Below are 18,870 nucleotides of genomic sequence, written 5' to 3'. Positions count from 1 at the left end.
TTTGCACATGGCCTTATATGGCTTGAGGACTTGATCAGAGAGATCAACTCCTCCCATATACCGATTGTAGTCGACGATGGTGGTGGGGTGGGGGGGGTTAAGTGGCAGTACTTCTGGGTGGGTCTAGGGTCTCACAGCTAAGTGCTGTGAACCCCAACCACCAGAGACAATAAAACACATAGTTTGTTTTTTTGTTTTTTTCCCTAACTAACTTTTCCTTCCTATCCCTGCCTAATCGTGCCTCTCTCTCACTGACCCTAACCTACCTGGAGTGTGATGGGTGCAGGAGGGTGATGGGTGCTGACGGGGGGGTTTAAGGAGCTGGTGCTGGACGATGCTGGACGGTGCAGGTACAGCAACAAGAAGAGGAGGGGAGAGAGGAGCGCCGGGAGTTTGAATCTCCCGCCTCTCTCCCCACACCAATCAGCACCAAGGACAGCCCCCAAATGCTCGGACTGTTATTGGTGGTGTGACAGGATGCCCGCTGAATAATTTCAGCGGACATTCTGCTCCAATTAACCCCCGCCGCGCCACAATGTATATTTTTTTTTTAAACCCATTTTATTAAAAGAGAATAAGACAAGTATGGCATACACATGACATCACGGTGACCCGCGCAGGGGCCAAATGGAAGAGCAGGTATAACACTTATAGAACGCAAAAATGGCATGCAGCTGAGATCGCATATGAGAGATTTACATGACAGTGGCTCAGATGACACACGCTTAAAACAGTACAGACATGATGCATACACAAAAGACTGATCAGTAGAGGGTACAACATAACCCACTGGTAAGTATCCCGTAAGATAAGGGACCCTAAGGGCCGTCAGCTGTCGAATACAGACGCAAAGTATGCAGGGTAAGCGGAGACACACCCCAACCACCCCATACTTTATCAAATTTTTGTGGGCATCCCCTATGCTTGTATACAATGTTCTCCATGGAGACCGCGTCATTCACAAGCGAGAGCCTTTGACCCTTTTGAGGGGGGGGGGGGGGAATCTCCCATCCATCGCAGGGCAATTGCCTTCCTAGCTAGGAATAAGGTTTCCTCCAGGAAATTCTGTGATAATGGGACCACGACTCCTCATCCACGATACCCAAAATACACATTTTGGGACATAACTGCTGTGCCGTAGGGACCGTAGTAGTGAGAACCTCCAGTACCGCAGCCCAGTACTGGTGAATGATTGGGCAATCCCAAATCATATGCCCGAAATGAGCACCCTCTGCACCGCACCTATGACACCTGGAGTGAGCAATCCTACCCATCTTTTGAAGTCTAGTGGGAGTGAGATAGCTGCAGTGCAGAATAAAGGGCTGAATCATCTTGTTGTTAATAGAGGGGGACACTCTAGTTGGGGCTATTAACGCCTCCTCCCACTCATCAGAAGATAAAGAGGGTATGAGTGACTTCCACCTATCTTCGACAGCCAACGGGGTCACCAGCATACGACAGTCAAGCAAATGTGTGTATAAGGCGGAGATTATCCCTCTAGGGCCCTGGGATTTCAAAACTCCAATGATAGGGTACTTAGATATGTGCCTGATCCTACCCTGAATTTGGGCGTGCAGCGCATGTCGCAATTGTAGGTACCTGTAGAAGAGGGTACGCGGCACCAGGAATACCTCCTGAATCTGCAAGAATGAGATCAACTGCCCTCCCTCATACAGATCCCCCAACACTAGAACCCCGTACCTCCTCCACTCAGACACCCCCTCTAACCGCAACAGATGAGGGAACATACAGTTGTTCCATATGGGGACTTCACTGGGTAGGTCCTTGTAAGCATTCAGTTTGGATGCCTGCCATATCTGATGGGCTAGCTTGTGAATTGGGAGTAAGTGACAGGAACCCTCTAGGACAGGCCACAACTTAGATACCTTCATGTAGTCATGCAGATAGGATTCTGCATTAGGTCGTGGAGCCTCAGTGACCCAGTACCTCAAAAATCTCAGCTGACTTGCTATAAAGTACAGGAAAAAATCAGGGAGGGCAGCACCCCCTTGCAGCTTTGACCTCTGAAGAACCAAGAGTGAAAGCTTTCTTCTGGATTTGCCCCAGACAAAGGCTGTAATCAGAGTGTGGATTCGCTTGAAGAAGCCTCGGGGAATAGGGGTACAAGCGTGGGACAACAGGTAGAGACTATTGGGCAGCAACACCATCTTCACCAAATTCACTCCCCCATAACTGACAACGGGAGGGACTCCCAAGTTCTTACTTTATCTTGGAACATAGACTCCAGGGGTTCAATCTTCAAAGCATAAGAGAGCTGTGGTACCTTGGTAATGATTACCCCTAGATACTTGAACCTATCTACTACAAGCAGGTTGTGGTGACACTCCGGCCAATTTTTTTTCCTGCACAAAAAAGTAACAGAAAAAAATGTGGCCATTAAAAAAAACAACTTGTTCTGCAAATAAGTCTTTATAAGGGTCCATTCACACATCTGTATGTGTTTTGCGAACCGCACATCGCCGGCACTTTATAGAAAATGCCTAATCTTGGACGCAATTGTGGACAATAATAGGACATGGTCTATTTTTTGGGGGAACGGAATTGTGGACCCGGAAGTGTGGATCCGCACAGCACATCGTGTGACCCCATAGAAATGAATGGGTCCGCAAATCCGTTCCGCACAGCACAATGCGGAACAGAATTGCGGACGTGTGAATGGAGCCTTAGGCTGTGTAAACGGAAAAGTCAAAAAGTTATAGGACTTCAGAAGGAAGTCGGAGAAGAAAATATGGAAATGACAAATCAAAAAATGTAAGTAAAAAAATTCTGGGTAAAAGAATTCAAAGAATAACTGTAGACTATATATAAGTTGGGGAATTATTATTACTTCCTGCCTATTAAAAATATCCGAATGTATCATAAATTATATTATAGTGACTGCAGGACCTTTGATGATGTCATGGTCATGTGATCAGTCACATTAGGGGAGGAGTAAAGTAGTGGAGGTGTTTCACTGTTCAGCACTTCCTGTCATGTGACCAGTGTGACGTCATCGCAGGTCCTGCAGCCCCAGGAGGTGAGATCTGCAGGTCAGTTATTGGTCTTGGTTCTGGGTTTATTAGAATGGAGCGGTTCTATAGGTGATATATAGCAGGTCCAGCCAGCAGGGGGCAGCACCGGCCATAGAGAGTCTCTGCTCACAGGAGGGGAGTTCTCCTCAGACATGTCTGCTCTCCCCCTGGAATATTAGGAGACCCCCAGACCCCTGTAAGAGGGGCTGTTCTCCTGGATTAGAGGCAGGGGTCGAGTGGAGGGGGAACGCATGGGAACGGCGTTCCTGCACTTTTTTCATGGCAGGAACGCCGTTCCCTTTCAGCCTCAAGCCAGGAGAACACGGCTGAATCAGATTCACAGGGGGAGACGGAGCGCACTGTGCAGGGCAGGTTAAGGGAGGAGGGGCGGCTTCAGTTGAGAGGAAGCTGTCTGTGCGGTGCCGCTGCCTGCGACTCCTCTCATGGCGCCCCGCCCCCTAATGACATCATCTCCTTCACTACGAGATCATTTAGAATGTCTTTTAGAAAAGTTTGTCCTGGGATTCGAACTCACGACCTCTACACATCAGAGGAAGGCATTTACCCTCACAGCCATGAAAGCCGTCTAGGTAAATGCTTTAAAAAAAAAAAAAAAAAAAAAAAAAAAATATAAGACTTCTAATTATACCTAGTGTACTGATATCTAGTGTACAACCATACACATGACAGCTGCCCACTGTGTATGGATGTAGCAGAGCTGGGTGTGTTGGGGCAGCTGTCATGTGTATGGTTGTACACTAGGTATCAGTACACTAGGTATAAGTAGAAGTCTTATTTTTTTTTTTTTAAACAGCTACCTTGACAGCTTTTATGGCTGTGAGGGTAAATGCCTTGCCTTTGATGTGTAGAGGTCATGAGTTCGAATCCCAGGACAAACTTTTCTAAAAGTGTTTTTTTTTTTTATAAGACTTCTACTGATACCTAGTTTACTGATACCAAGTGTACAACCATACACATGACAGCTGCCCACTGTGTATGGATGTAGCAGGGCTGGGTGTGTTGGGGCAGCTGTCATGTGTATGGTTGTACACTAGGTATCAGTACACTAGGTATAAGTAGAAGTCTTAGTTTTTTTTTTTAAGCAACTACCTCAACAGCTTTTATGGCTGTGAGGGTAAATGCCTTGCCTGTAATGTGTAGAGGTCATGAGTTCGAATCCCAGGACAAACTAAAAGTGTTTTTTTTTCTTTTTCTGATACTTCTACTGATACCTTGTGTACTGATACCTAGTGTACAACCATACACATGACAGCTGCCCCAACACACCCAGCTCTGCTACATCCATACACAGTGGGCAAAGTTACCTACAGTAGAAGTCTTATATATATTTTTTTTCAAGTAGCAAGCTAGACAGCTTTCATAGCTGTGAGGGCATATGCCTTGCTTCTGCTGTGTAGAGGTCATGAGATCGAATCCCAGGACAAACTTTTCTAAAAGTGCTATTTTTTTAATTTATTTTTTAGTCCGCAGCGACACAAATTACAGCATGCTAGATTTTCTGTGCTTTTTTATTTTTTGGAGGGGGGGGGGGGGGGTTGCAGTGGATCTTGGGTGAGTTCCCACACTTTTTTTCCCAGGACTTGACCCCTGATTAGAGGGGTCTTCCATCACACAATGTTCTGTGATGTCACTAGGATATGGAGTCAGTGTGTGATCGGTGGGGACAACCTCTTCTAGATGAAGGGGCTGCAGCGCTGTGTCCTCTCCTCACTGTCCCTGCACAGCGGAGGCCGGAGCTCTAATGAGCAGGGACTGTGGAGGAGACTCAGCAGTAAAGCAGCTCTGCAGCCCCTTCATTCCCAGGATTAGTGGGGTCCTGATAGAGACGAGCCCCCACCTACCGCACACTGATGACCAGTCCTAGCGATAGAACCTCACGTTATGTGACGGGAATAGCCCTTTAATGCTGGTGATATTGGGGGTTCAGTGATGGCCGCAGGGATTGGGGTTTGCACAGTTGGGGGTAAATAATTGCACACACATGTGATAGTAACAAACCTGCAGCTGTGCGAGCAGCAGGACAAACCCAGGATCCATCACTGGCCCCGTTGCAGAACACCAGCGATTAGAGGAAAGAGGCGACTGACAGGACGGGGACAGGACTTCTCTTTAGCTGCTTCCTGACCTGCGCCGATCCTGTGGGTCTGTATTATAGAGATCTGCTTCTATCACTACCAGTCAGTACTGACCGTGGCATCTGGTGAGACTGAGGTAGAAGGCTGCCTGGCAATGGAAAACTCAAATCCCTAAAGAAAATGCTAAATAAAATATATATACAGTACAGACCACAAGTTTGGACACACCTTCTCATTCAAAGAGTTTTCTTTATTTTCATGACTATGAAGGCATCAAAACTATGAATTAACACATGTGGAATTATATACATAACACAAAAGGTTCTTCAAAGTAGCCACCTTTTGCTTTGATTACTGCTTTGCACACTCTTGGCATTCTCTTGATGAGCTTCAAAAGGTAGTCACCTGAAATGGTCTTCCAACAGTCTTGAAGGAGTTCCCAGAGATGCTTAGCACTCGATTGGGTTCAGGTCCGGTGACTGTGGAGGCCAGGTCATCTGGCGCAGCACCCCATCACTCTCCTTCATGGTCAAATAGCCCTTACACAGCCTGGAGGTGTGTTTGGGGTCATTGTCCTGTTGAAAAATAAATGATGGTCCAACTAAACGCAAACTGGATGGAATAGCATGCCGCTGCAAGATGCTGTGGTAGCCATGCTGGTTCAGTATGCCTTCAATTTTGAATAAATCCCCAACAGTGTGACCAGCAAAGCACCCCCACACCATCACACCTCCTCCTCCGTGCTTCACGGTGGGAACCAGGCATGTAGAGTCCATCCGTTCACCTTTTCTGCGTCGCACAAAGACACGGTGGTTGGAACCAAAGATCTAAAATTTGGACTCATCAGACCAAAGCACAGATTTCCACTCGTCTAATGTCCATTCCTTGTGTTCTTTAACCCAAACAAGTCTCTTCTGCTTGTTGCCTGTCCTTAGCAGTGGTTTCCTAGCAGATATTCTACCATGAAGGCCTGATTCACACAGTCTCCTCTTAACAGTTGTTCTAGAGATGTGTCTGCTGCTAGAACTCTGTGTGGCATTGACCTGGTCTCTAATCTGAGCTGCTGTTAACCTGCGATTTCTGAGGCTGGTGACTCGGATGAACTTATCCTCCGCAGCAGAGGTGACTCTTGGTCTTCCTTTCCTGGGGCGGTCCGCATGTGAGCCAGTTTCTTTGTAGCGCTTGATGGTTTTTGTGACTGCACTTGGGGACACTTTCAAAGTTTTCCCAATTTTTCGGACTGACTGACCTTCATTTCTTAAAGGAATGATGGCCACTCGTTTTTCTTTACTTAGCTGCTTTTTTCTTGCCATAATACAAATTCCAACAGTCTATTCAGTAGGACTATCAGCTGTGTATCCACCTGACTTCTCCACAACGCAACTGATGGTCCCAACCCCATTTATAAGGCAAGAAATCCCACTTATTAAACCTGACAGGGCACACCTGTGAAGTGAAAACCATTTCAGGTGACTACCTCTTGAAGCTCATCAAGAGAATGCCAAGAGTGTGCAAAGCAGTAATCAAAGCAAAAGGTGGCTACTTTGAAGAACCTAGAATATGACATATTTTCAGTTGTTTCACACTTTGTTGTTATGTATATAATTCCACATGTGTTAATTCATAGTTTTGATGCCTTCAGTGCGAATCTACAATTTTCATAGTCATGAAAATAAAGAAAACTCTTTAAATGAGAAGGTGTGTCCAAACTTTTGGTCTGTACTGTATATAAAAAAAATATTTTCCCCTTGGAAACAAAAAACAGAAACAAAATAAATACAAAGTAATATCACCATGTCCATAATAATGTAAACTATAAATTATTGGGGGGCATCTATTAATGTGTTCACGCCAATATTGTGCCATTAAAAACGTGTAGATGTTATGAGCGCCGTATTTGTGCCATAATTTGCTACTTTTTGAGCTTCTCTCCAGATTTCTGAAGTGACAACAAAAGGGGCGGTACTTAGCAGAGGGGCGGAGTCTCACAGTCTGCCAGATTTACTGTATAACTTATACCGGAATCTGCTGCAGGTTATAGCTGAAGTCTACGTTAGTCCCTCGCATCTGCCTCTTAATAAAGTAGGTGCATGTTACTCCAGCACAGGGGGATCAAGACTAGCTTATGGGGATGCCACTAGTGATTCATGTCCACCATTGTGTTTGTTTTAATGTGAATTTGATAATTTGAGAATCAATAGACGGGCTACACAGGCTAAGTGACAAAAAATATTTACAAAGTGTGAATATATATATATATTAGGGCTGCACGATATATCGAAAAACTAATCGAATTGCGATAATCTCTAAATGCGATATGGCGAATTGGCCGACCCGAAAATGCTGCGATTATATATGAAGGGGCCCCGCGCACATAACTGTCTTCGTGTGTAAAGTATTTTACTACTGTGTGAAACAAGCTCTCTCCTATTGATAATATGGCCAGCCTCTGTACTCACTTTCACTATGAATGCACGGCAGCGAGCGACTTCCGGTGCAGCTACATCACTTCCGGGTATAGACTTTTGTCCGGGTATAAAAAAGTGGCAGAACACCGGCCGGCGCGTGACTGACTTCACTTAGTAACGATCCTGCTTCCTGAATTAAGTGGGAGGAGCATGCCTAAGTGATGTCAGTCACGCGCCGGCCGGCCCGCTCGCTACCGTGCATTCATAGTGAAAGTGAGTACAGAGGCTGGCCATTTTATTAATAGGAGAGAGCTTGTTTCAGACAGTAGTAAAATAGTTTACACACAAATCCAGTTATGTGCGCAGTTTAAGACACATGAGGGGACAGATAGAGCCATGAGGGGGACCAGCATAAGATGCTATATGTGTGTCTTATGCTGGCCCCCCTCATGGCCCTATGTGTCATAGCACACATCCCCTATAACAGTGCCATCCACAGATCCACCCCATAACAGCGTCATCCACAGGTCCCCCATAACAGTGGCCTCCACAGGTCCCCCATAACTGTCCTCCACAGATCCCCCATAACAGTGTCCTCCACAGATCCCCCATAACAGTGTCCTCCACAGATCCCCCATAACAGTGTCCTCCACAGATCCCCATAACAGTGTCCTCCACAGATCCCCCATAAGTGTCCTCCACAGATCCCCCATAACAGTGTCCTCCACAGATCCCCCATAACAGTGTCCTCCACAGATCCCCCCTAACAGTGTCCTCCACAGATCCCCCCTAACAGTGTCCTTCACAGATCCCCCCTAACAGTGTCCTTCACAGATCCCCCCTAACAGTGTCCTTCACAGATCCCCCCTAACAGTGTCCTCCACAGATCCCCCATAACAGTGTCCTCCACAGATCCCCCATAACAGTGTCCTCCACAGATCCCCCATAACAGTGTCCTCCACAGATCCCCCGCATAACAGCGTCATCCACAGAACCCCCGCATAACAGCGTCATCCACAGATCCCCCGCATAACAGCGTCATCCACAGATCCCCCGCATAACAGCGTCATCCTCAGATCCCCCGCATAACAGCATTATCCACAGATCCCCCGCATAACAGCGTCATCCACAGATCCCCCACATAACAGTGTCATCCACAGATCCCCCATAACTATGTCATACCCAGCCGCGTCAGCGGCTCATATGGGATAATCTAAGCAAATAGACCGAGCACAAATCCCTTAAAATATTGCATCGCATATCGTTATCGCAATTTTTAGGGCCCTAATCGCAATCGCACAAAATTCCCATATCGTGCAGCCCTAATATATATATACATACACTGAAGAAAAAAATAAACCCAACACTTTCGGTTTTGTTCCCATTTTGCATGAGCTGAACTCAAAGATCTGAAACATTTTCTACAGACACAAAAGACCCATTACTCTCAAATATTGTTCACAATCCTGTCTAGATCTGTGTTAGTGAGCACTTCTCCTTTGCCGAGATAATCCATCCCACCTCACAGGTGGTCCTTAGACTGCCCACAATAAAAGCCCACTCTGAAATGTGCAGTTTGATCACACAGCACAATGCCACAGATGTCGCAACGTTTGAGGGAGCGTGCAATTGGCGTGCTGACTGCAGGAATGTCTACCAGAGCTGTTGCCGTGCAATTAATGTTAATTTCTCTACCATAAGCCGTCTCCAAAGGCGTTTCAGAGAATTTGGCAGTACATCCAACCGGCCTCACTACCGCAGACCACGTGTAACCACACCAGCCCAGGACCTCCACATCCAGCATGTTCACCTCCATGATCGTCTGAGACCAGCCACCCGGACAGCTGCAGCAACAATCGGTTTGCATAACCAAAGAATTTCTGCACAAACTGTCAGAAACCGTCTCAGGGAAGCTCATCTGCATGCTCATCGTCCTCATCGGGGTCTGGACCTGACTGCAGTTCGTCGTCGTAACCGACTTGAGTGGGCAAATGCTCACATTCGATGGCGTCTGGCACATTGGAGAGGCGTTCTGTTCATGGAGGAGTCCTAGTTTTCACTGTTCAGGGCAGATGGCAGACAGCGTGTGTGGCGTCGTGTGGGTGAGCGGTTTGCTGTCGTCAACATTGTGGATCGAGTGGCCCATGGTCACGGTGGGGTTATGGTATGGGCAGGCGTATGTTATGGACAACGAAGACAGGTGCTTTTATTGATGGCATTTTGAATGCACAGAGACACCATGACGAGATCCTGATGCCCATTGTTGTGCCGTTCATCCACGACCATCACCTCATATTGCAGCATTGCACGGCCCCATATTGCAAGGATCTGTACACAATCCCTGGAGGCTGAAAACATCCCAGTTCTTGCATGGCAGCATACTCACCGGACATGTCACCCATTGAGCATGTTTGGGATGCTCTGGATCGGCGTATACGACAGCGTGTTCCAGTTCCTGCCAATAATCTGCAACTTCGCACAGAAGAGGAGTGGACCAACATCCCACAGGCCACAATCAACAACCTGATCAACTCTATGCGACGGAGATGTGCTGCACTGCGTGAGGCAAATGCCAGATACTGACTGGTTTTCTAACCCCCCCCCCTTCCCCCATTAAGACAAAACTGTGCACATTTCAGAGTGTACAATATTCATGCTGTCTAATCAGCACCTTGATCTGCCACACCTGTGAGGTGGGATGGATTATCTCGGCAAAGGAGAAGCGCTCACTAACACAGATTTAGACGGTGAACAATATTTGAGAGTAATGGGTCTTTTGTGTATGTAGAAAATGTTTCAGATCTTTGCAAAATGGGAGCAAAATCAAAAGTGTTGTGTTTATATTTTTGTTCAGCATATATATATATATATACAGTTGCAAGAAAAATATGTGAACCCTTTGAAATGATATGGTATTCTGCACAAATTGGTCATAAAATGTGATCTGATCTTCATCTAAGTCACAACAATAGACAATCACAGTCTGCTTAAGCTAATAACACACAAAGAATTAAATGTTACCATGTTTTTATTGAACACACTGTGTAAACATTCACAGTGCAGGTGGAAAAAGTATGTGAACCCCTAGACTAATGACATCTCCAAGAGCTAATTGGAGTGAGGTGTCAGACAACTGGAGTCCAATCAATGAGATGAGATTGGAAGTGTTGGTTACAGCTGCCCTGCCCTATAAAAAACACACACCAGTTCTGGGTTTGCTTTTCACAAGAAGCATTGCCTGATGTGAATGATGCCTCGCACAAAAGAGCTCTCAGAAGACCTACGATTAAGAATTGTTGACTTGCATAAAGCTGGAAAGGGTTATAAAAGTATCTCCAAAAGCCTTGCTGTTCATCAGTCCACGGTAAGACAAACTGTCTATAAATGGAGAAAGTTCAGCACTGCTGCTACTCTCCCTAGGAGTGGCCGTCCTGTAAAGATGACTGCAAGAGCACAGCGCAGACTGCTCAATGAGGTGAAGAAGAATCCTAGAGTGTCAGCTAAAGACTTACAAAAGTCTCTGGCATATGCTGACATCCCTGTTAGCGACTCTACGATACGTAAAACACTAAACAAGAATGGATTTCATGGATAGGTACCACAGAGGAAGCCACTGCTGTCCCAAAAAAACATTGCTGCACATTTACAGTTTGCACAAGAGCACCTGGATGTTCCACAGCAGTACTGGCAAAATATTCTGTGGACAGATGAGACCAAAATTGAGTTATTGGGAAGAAACACACAACACTATGTGTGGAGAAAAAGAGGCACAGCACACCAACATCAAAACCTCATCCCAACTGTGAAGTATGGTGGTGGGGGCATCATGGTTTGGGGCTGCTTTGCTGCGTCAGGGCCTGGACGGATTGCTATCATGGAAGGAAAAATGAATTCCCAAGTTTATCAAGACATTTTGCAGGAGAACTTAAGGCCATCTGTCCACCAGCTGAAGCTCAACAGAAGATGGGTGTTGCAACTAGAGTTGTTGCGATACCACATTTTTGATTCGGTTTCGATACCATGAAAAAGTATTGCGATACTCGATACCATTCGATACCACGTGAAAAAAAGAAACCAAAAAAGCCACGTGCATTCCACATTTTAAAAAATGGCACAGTTTTTTTTTTCTTTTCTGTTCTGGCGTTCACGCATAGATTTTTTTAATATTTTAATAGTTTGGACTTTTCTGACGTGGCGATATGTAATATGTTTATTATTTATACATTTTATATGTGAAATTGGGAAAAGGGGGTGATTTATACTTCATATTTTATTTTATTTTTTTACTTTATTTATTTATTTTTATTTATTTTTACACTTTTTGTTTAATAACTATTTCCCCCCTTAGGGGCTAGAACCTGGGATTTTTTTCATGCCATGGTAACTGATCGGAGCCCCAGGCTTAAACTGCTGGGGCTCCGATCAGAAGCTGCCACTGCACCACCAATGAGGGGGAGGGGAGAGGACTCTGTGGCCACTGCCACCAATGATTTTAATACTGGGGGGTTGAGAGGGCCCGGCGCATGATTTTAATGGGATGGGGGTTGAGGGGGGGGGCGCACTGTGCTACCAATGATAATTACAGGAGACGGGTACTGGCAGATCAGCGGCAGTTAACCCCTCAGGTGCCGCACAGCTCCCTGTCAGAGGCAGGGTGCCGGCAATGCGATTCTGCTGCCGGCACCCACCTCCTGTATTATGTGTGAGACTACTTTTCCTGGGTCCAGACTCCAGACTTTAAGTATTAGGCTACACATAGCGGCGCCCAGCGATGTCCCAGCACTAACTATTAGTCCTGGGCGCCGCTCCGTTCACCTGCAGTGCCCCATTACTGTCTCCTCTCCTGCTCCACATGCTGATTACTATCGGAGCGATGGGGAGGAGACATCAGCTTCACTAGTGCTTCTTCCTGCGCTGCGATTGGACAGCGCTACAGCCAGGGAGAAGAAACGCCCACTAGTGAAGCTGATGTCTCCTCCCCATCGCTCCGATAGTAATCAGCATATGGAGCAGGAGAGGAGGCACAGTAATGGGGCACTGCGCGTGAACGGAGCGGCGCCCAGGACGAATAGTAAGTGCTGGGACATCGCTGGGCGCCGCTCTGTGTAGGAAAAGTCGTATCATTGGTGGCGCAGTGCGCCCGCCCCTCCTCCGCCCCTCTCCCCGTTCATTGGTGGCAGCGGCAGCAGCAGCAGCACAGGGGGGAGGGAGGACAGCGTCCTTCTCCCCGTGCTGCTGAGAGAACATGAGCGCGCCGACAGCAGCGCGCTCATGTTCAGAGATACTAGACTGCGCTGAAGCGCAGCCCAGTATCGAAAAAATGGAAATCCCGGTATCGTATCGATACCGGGACAAAAGTATCGATTGGGTATCGAAATTTCGATACCCGCAACAACCCTAGTTGCAACAGGACAACGACCCAAAGCATAGAAGTAAATCAACAACAGAATGGCTTAAACAGAAGAAAATACGCCTTCTGGAGTGGCCCAGTCAGAGTCCTGACCTCAACCCGATTGAGATGCTGTGGCATGACCTCAAGAAAGCGATTCACACCAGACATCCCATGAATATTGCTGAACTGAAACAGTTCTGTAAAGAAGAATGTTCAAGAATTACTCCTGACCGTTGTGCACATCTGATCTGCAACTACAGGAAACGTTTGGTTGAAGTTATTGCTGCCAAAAAAGGTTCAACCAGTTATTAAATCCAAGGGTTCACATACTTTTTCCATCTGCACTGTGAATGTTTACATGGTGCGTTCAATAACAACATGGTAACATTTAACTCTTTGTGTGTTATTAGTTTAAGCAGACTGTGATTGTCTATTGTTGTGACTTAGATGAAGATCAGATCACATTTTATGACCAATTTGTGCAGAAATCCATATCATTCCAAAGGGTTCACATACTTTTTCTTGCAACTGTATATATATATATATATATATATATATATATATGTATATATGTATATATGGAAAAATAGGCAAATCACACACAGAATAAAAAAAGGTAAATAGTCATCAATCACCTGACCTGGAGGGGGGGCCTCATGGGGATACAATAAACAGATATTGACCTACAACATGGTACGTGGATGATGTTCTCAGTGGAGATCCATTTTTTACCTTTGTGCACAAAGCTTTATACCTTTTAGCCCCACATCCTAAAGACATCCAGTGTGGAGTACTGACGTCCAATGAGTTACCCCCTCTGGAATGTGACCTTCACAGCTCAGTGGGGAGTTTGTATTTGTTATCTGACTATCCACTCACTAGATTACAAAGAATATAGAAGGTGATACAATAATTAAAGGGGACAGAACCAATCAATACTAAAGTATGTAAAATACTCTTACAGCACAGTGTTACTTATGGGCTTGTTCACATCAGAGTTGTGTTTTGCGTATTTCTGTTCCTGTCAGAGGAAATGATCCACTTTAATCCAAATGTGACTTTTCTCTCAATCCTTGATTCCCACCGGTTTCTTACGTGCAGGACTCTTTTCTTTAAAGACAATGGTCCTTTCCATCAAGGACCCACCAAGGATGGAGAAGGACAGAGACCACATGGCTGCGAGGATATTAGACCTCACCCTGGAGATCATCTCCTTGATAACTGGAGAGGTGAGAGTCTCACATGACATCACTCTTATCTCTAGTAATAAAACAGGGAAATGACTGGAAAGGTGAAGGACTCTTAGAATCTCTGTAGTGATCGGCGTCTCCCCATACACAGGATTACAAGGTAGTGAAGAAGTCGTCTGGTGAGTGTGTGACACCCCGTGTGTCAGGAGGACGGAGCAGGACCCAGAGCCCCATCACCGAGCCTCCACCTCATTCCCTGATACATGAGCAGAAGATCCTAGAACTTACCACCAGGATCACTGAGCTGCTGAGCGGAGAGGTGAGCGCTGCTGGGAATGCTGGGACATTATACAATAACGCCAAGGGAGGGGTCTGGTAATGACTGTATCCTTGTGTTGTCAGGTTCCTATAAGGTGTCAGGATGTCGCTGTCTATTTCTCCATGGAGGAGTGGGAGTATTTAGAAGAACACAAGGATCTGTACAAGGACGTCATGATGGAGAATCACCAGTCCCTCACATCACCGGGTAAGAGGTGACCTTCCATGGCTGTAAAGGAGAAAACAGTTCTGAGAGTTAGCGTTACAGAAGTGGATGTAGATCTACTGTGCCATTGAACAGATTTGGCTCGGGGCTACTCCAAAGAGAGTTATATAAGTGGCTTTTCACCCTTTCATTCATATGGATTGTGAGGGAACCACCAGGCCATCTCCTCTTGGAGCAGTTTCTGTTCAGTGGCTGCTCATCCAGAGGTATCAAGAGCACCAAAGGATCAGACAGAAGCATAAGCAGGAAACAAGCAAACGTCGGGGCAGGCAGTGTTTGTGCAATCCAGTAAAAAGTTCAAAGGTCAGGCAGCAAAGTGTTAAACCCTGTTAAATAAAATAAATAATATGATAAATGGCAAATGAGCAGAGGAATGGTTCACCTTTATAGGAAACTAGAAACGAGTACCTAATGCTCAGGCACCTTTCCTGAAATAACCCAGGCTAACAATAGGCTGGACAGATTAGGACGAACACATGCTGAACCTTAAAGCGGTTCTGCAGGATTCAAGAAAATGAAAATACCTAAATATTACTTTATTGTAAATATATTCCCAAATATCTTTCATTAGTTTTAATGGCTTGTTTTGTCTGGGGAGCAGTCATTAGGAGAAATAAAATGGCTGCCGTCCTATTAGTACACACAAAACCTGTCCTAATCAGCTAGCAGGACACAGCCACATCCCCACCTCCTCTCTGTACTTCATGTCTCCTCATGAACTCCATTCCTACAGAGATTCAGCTGCAGATCATATTAAACTGTATTCAGGACCAGAATCCCTGATAAGCAGAGCAAAGAGGAGGATGAGGCAGCTCTTTACCTCAGTGCTCTGAAGTACCTTGTCCTCCTGTGTGATTAGGACTGGTTTTGTGTGTACTAATAGGTACGGCAGACATTTTATTTCTCCTAATTATTCCTCCCTAGAGAAAATGATCCATTATAACTAATTAAAGGTATTTGGGAATAGATTTATAATAAAGTAATGGTTACGTATTTTCATTTCCTAATTCCTGGAGAACCCCTTTAAAGAGTTAGCATGTTTTCAGTACATGGCCCTGTGAATCAAAGTGCAAAGGGCACGGCAGCTGTAGAGAGCTAAGCCTCTAGGAGTAACAGCAAAAAGTAGCCAAAGAGAAAAGGTGCTAATGTGAGTATGTAAAAGTGCAGAAACCCTCAATAGGGTGTATATTCTGCTCACCTGTTTTGTTGTGCAAGCCGGGGCACACCTTCAGTGCAGAACAGAAGAGGTTGGTGCAGCTGATACTGTATGGAACCCCAGGATACAATGCACGGGAAGGGGAAGTTGACTGCTAATGTCTCACTTTAGTACTGCTAGCTTGTTGACACAAAACTAGATGATTGATATACCATTTATTCAACACACATTTCGGGGTACACAGGAACCCTTTATGAAGTCCCTGACACCAATCTCCTGTGACTGTGGACAATTTATTTTCAGGCCTGTCCTCAGTGGCCAGATCTTAGTTAGACCTGATCTCAGAGGCCAGATCAGTGGTGATAGCTGAAATAGGAAGGCATCTGCCTTAATATTCTTAGACCCTGTCCTGAAAGTGATCACAAAATTATTGGGTAAAACATTATGCCCATAGAGCCTGTCTGGGATTAAAACATTTAGCAGATTCTAAAAATGTAAAATTCCTGTGGTTGGTTAAGGACCGTTACTTGATGTATAGTTTCCTCCTGAAAGTGATTCCAGTCTTCAAAAGGTCCACTTGGTGTCAAGGAGCCCACTCTCTGTCAGGGAAAATTTGCAATAAAAACCCCCCCACATGGTCTAAGACAAGAAAGCATGGCTCTCAGCCCCACCTCAGAGGCATTGACCTTTACCACAATTGGTCTAGTCAGATCAGGCAGGACCAAAACAGGAGCTTTCATGAAACATCTTTTTAGAGATTCAAGAGCTAATATTTCCTTTGGCTGCCAGAGAAGGACATCCACCCCCTTCTTAGTCATATCAGTAAGAGGTTTCAATATAACATAAAAAGTTTGATGAACTTATGGCAATAGCTAGCGAAGCACAAAAATTGCTGCAAGGATTTAAACAAAGAAGTCGGGGCCCAAGGAGTGAGTTCAAACCGCTTCCTATCACCTGTGAAGTGACCAGACAATTTAACTTGGTGTACTAGGAGCTGTAAGGGAACTATTACAATGGGTGGAGACCTAGTAGATTCGTGATGTTGGACCCTTTTTGTAAGGTGCTGTAGCAGTTGTTTGAGACCATGCATTTGGTTTACCAAGGCCCACATTGGATCCATGCCAGAAAGGAAAATGCCACAGAGAGAATTTGGTATGGCATGTGAATCTGTCACATAAGGTAGAAAACAGTGCATCCTTAAATTTCACCTGCACCACTTCAATCTGCCTTAAACGGTGTCCCCCAACTGGTCGACGGTCCCTAAACTGGATAAGTGCACAGGATCTTAACTAGAGGGGAAACGGAAGTCAAACAGAACTAGTCAGAAGCAGATGATAAATATCAGAGCCCAATTGGTCCAGCTTCCCTGCTCCCTGATAGGCCAACTAGCCCCAGAGCCATATGGGTTGGTAACCAAACGATGCTGGTGATGACGCCGTAGTGAGGCAGAGATTTCCGCGGAGGCACAGGCAGATAAGTACATAACATAACTGTACAAATTTGGGGAAACCATAATCATATTAACCTGCAGAATTAAGGTAACACATTTTTGTGTCAAATGGTAAACAGTGCAAATTTTCAAATGCCTTATTTAGAGGTTGAATTGCTGTTGTTTTTTCACATTCCCACCCAGAAAGAGTTCATGAAAATAAATTCGTAAGTGGTATGCGCCCTAAGACTGCCAAAATAAATTTGGAATGCAACACTGAAAAAAATTATTCATCCTAAATGCCCAGAATAGGTTGGCAGCAAAGGGGTTTAGAAGATACAGAAGCTGAGAATGGAAAAGGAAAGGTTTATGTAAGAAAAGAGAAAATATAGTTGGAATGGGATTGGTTGACACTAGCACAGTTTTTTTTTTATTAATTTCTTCTATTTACTTTATGTTTCCTAGCTTGCTATTGTCTCAAGAAAGCTTGACTGATTAATATAAATGCAATTTGTTTTTGGGAAGTAAGAACATTTTGTTTTATTTTCCAGGTGAAGACAGGATGACAGTATACCATAAGCATCTCCATTTACCTTCCTGTCATGAAGTAGAAAATAACAATATCACACAAGATAATTCTATGACTCCTAACGTACCCTCAGTCCTTCACAGTGAAGATCTCTTCTCCAATACCGCTGGTCACAAGAAACCTTCATCTAGACAATCACTAATTGGCAAAACAAGAACTAAACAGAAACATGGGAAACATTTTAAAAGGAAATCTAATCTTTCCTTACATGAGAAAAATCACAGAGATAAAAGGTCATTTTCATGCTCAGAATGTGGAAAATCTTTTACCAGGAAATTCATTCTGGATGGACATCAGAGAATTCACACAGGGGAGAGACCATTTTTATGTTCAGAATGTGGGAAATGTTTTAGTCGAAAATCAAATCTTTTGTACCATCTAAGAATCCACTTACGGGAAATGTCATTTTTGTGTTTAGAATGTGGGAAATGCTTTAGTCAGAATTCGGATCTTAATAGACATCAGAAATCTCACACAGGGGAGAAGCCATTTTCATGTCCTGAATGTGGGAAGTGTTTTAGTCAGAGTTCAGATCTTCATAGACATCAGCGAGCTCACACAGGGGAGAAGCCACATTTATGTCCTGAATGTGGGAAATGTTTTAGTCAGAAATCAGATCTTGTTACACATCAGAGAACTCACACAGGGGAGAAACCATTTTCATGTATTGATTGTGGAAAGTATTTTAGTCAGAAATCACATCTTGTTACACATCAGAGAACTCACACAGGGGAGAAACCATTTTCATGTCTTGATTGTGGAAAGTATTTTAGTCAGAAATCACATCTTGTTAAACATCAGAGAACTCACACAGGGGAGAAACCATTTATGTGCCCAGAATGTAGTAAATATTTTACGGTGAAATCAGCTCTTGTAGAACATCTGAGAACTCACACAGGGGAGAAACCATATTCATGTCCTGAATGTGGAAAGTGTTTTAGTCACAAATCAAGTCTTGCTACACATGAGAGAACTCACACTGAAGAGAAGCCACTATTGGCCAGAAGTACAGGACATAATGGAACTCATAAATT

The 18,870-nt window shown here is 44.8% G+C and overlaps 2 protein-coding genes across 2 annotated transcripts in view; both read left to right on the top strand.

The window, feature by feature from the left end:
* The window catches only part of LOC122934762 (gastrula zinc finger protein XlCGF57.1-like), a 956,305-nt gene that overhangs the window by 35,670 nt on the left and 901,765 nt on the right, over positions 1–18,870 (top strand). The window lies entirely within an intron of this gene.
* Positions 14,583–18,870, top strand: part of LOC122934818 (gastrula zinc finger protein XlCGF8.2DB-like) — a 34,215-nt gene continuing 29,927 nt past the window's right edge. The window contains exon 1 of the mRNA XM_044290518.1: positions 14,583–14,644. The gene's annotated coding sequence lies outside the window, so the exon portion shown is untranslated. The remainder of the gene's footprint in view (positions 14,645–18,870) is intronic.

The sequence above is a fragment of the Bufo gargarizans genome, chromosome 4 (genome assembly GCF_014858855.1).
Source record: "Bufo gargarizans isolate SCDJY-AF-19 chromosome 4, ASM1485885v1, whole genome shotgun sequence".
NCBI classification, from domain to species: domain Eukaryota; kingdom Metazoa; phylum Chordata; class Amphibia; order Anura; family Bufonidae; genus Bufo; species Bufo gargarizans.
This window is presented reverse-complemented; position numbering and strand designations above follow the sequence as displayed.